This window comes from Plectropomus leopardus, unplaced genomic scaffold, assembly GCF_008729295.1.
Source record: "Plectropomus leopardus isolate mb unplaced genomic scaffold, YSFRI_Pleo_2.0 unplaced_scaffold26688, whole genome shotgun sequence".
NCBI classification, from domain to species: domain Eukaryota; kingdom Metazoa; phylum Chordata; class Actinopteri; order Perciformes; family Serranidae; genus Plectropomus; species Plectropomus leopardus.
In genome coordinates, this window is record NW_024629032.1 from 1 (window position 1) to 1,560 (window position 1,560).

General features: G+C 40.3%; 1 non-coding gene across 1 annotated transcript; it reads right to left on the reverse strand.

Annotated features, from left to right (window-relative positions):
• Positions 1-26: 26 nt before the first annotated feature.
• LOC121967024 lies at positions 27-233 on the reverse strand. The gene has a single exon (XR_006107644.1). It is a non-coding gene; the product is annotated as a small nucleolar RNA U3 (small nucleolar RNA).
• Positions 234-1,560: the final 1,327 nt, after the last annotated feature.

The following is a 1,560-nucleotide window of genomic DNA, read 5'->3' on the forward strand; positions in this document are numbered from 1 at the left end:
AAGTTTATTTTGAGAGCAGTTAGAGCTCCACTCAGATCATGTTTCCTCCATCAGAGTCTCACTCAGAAACTCTGAACAGTCTTCAACAGTGAAGAAGAAACAAAATCTTCCCACCAGTTTCCTGCTCTGAAGGAAACATCTGAACTCTTCATCGTGGGCAGCGAGACCAAACTCTTTAGAAACACATTTCTCAAGTCAGCAACTAATGAAATGATCCCTGAAAGTATAGTCTTGGTTTGTTCCGGTTGTTTCTCGGGCTCTTAGGTCTGAGACGAGCAGTTTGAGTCCTGGTGAACTCTTCACGGTCACAGAGACGCTCCTCCTATAATCACTGACAAACTGTGTTTCTTCTTTACTAATAAACATCAAATTCACTGATGAATAAAAATACAATATTCTTCTCTTTTCCACCTGCAGCAGGAAGCACCTGGTCGCTGTTCTGTACTTCAGAGGCCTGATGCGAGGCCGTGAACACCAGCTGATCCTGCAGAGACTCACGGAGCTGAAGAAGACACTGGGCAGCGCCGGCGGGGACAAGAGCCGAGTTTTATTTGGTGACATGCAGGTCACCGTGAACACAGAACGCCTCTCAAATCTGCCTTTCTCCTGCTTCAGCTTCCTGCAGCCCAACAACTAATGCAACATGGAGGAGGACGAGCCGCCGAGTGGAGGAAAAATAACTCAAACGGTGGAGTTACAGTTTTTTTAAGGCAGTTTGACACTTTTTTTAATACAAATTAGGGTCATCGTTCTCAAACAGAGCCATCTAAACTCAAACAAACGGTACCTTTTGCACAGAATCAGGTGAAATTCTGCATTTTTCAGGGTTGATAGTTCACAAACTTCCTATTATTATTACTGGGTTGGCAGTTGAGTGGTGTGTCTGTAATTTAGGAATTAGTTAATCTGCATTATACCTCTCCAGCATAAATGTTTTATTGTTATACGCTCAGTCAGGGGCGTATATTCTGAAGCACATGAAGAAATTGATCAAATTCAATTTTTAATCGTGCAAATAAACATGCGGTTGATAAATGAGGCCAATGAGATCCAAGACATGAAGCTCCACGATGTGAAATTCTTTTTTTTTTACACTTTGGTGACATTTTTGCAGTTTTGGAGGAGTTTTTCACATCCTTTACTGAAGAATTTTGGTCACAAATTTAAAATCCGAGTAAGTGAGGAAGATAATCCATCCACCTGACAGCAAATATCAGGATTAAACAGCATCATTACATCAATAAAATTTTGGATGGTCACAGTGAAAGGATACTCTGAAATGTGCAGTTTGATTTTGCAATACAATGCCACAGATGTCGTAAGTTTTTAGGGAGTGTCCCATTGGCATGCAGACTGCAGAAGTGCCGACGTTGTCGTTTCTCTGAATTTGTCAATACATCCATTGCAGGCTGTAACAAATTTTTACTTAAAATTACAGTAAAATACTGGCAGCTGTTGCCAGCATCCTAATATTATTTTGCGGTGTCACTGCTGTAAATTAGTAAATTATCCTTACATTTATTACATTATTCTTCAGTAAAATATAAACATTACAGTGAA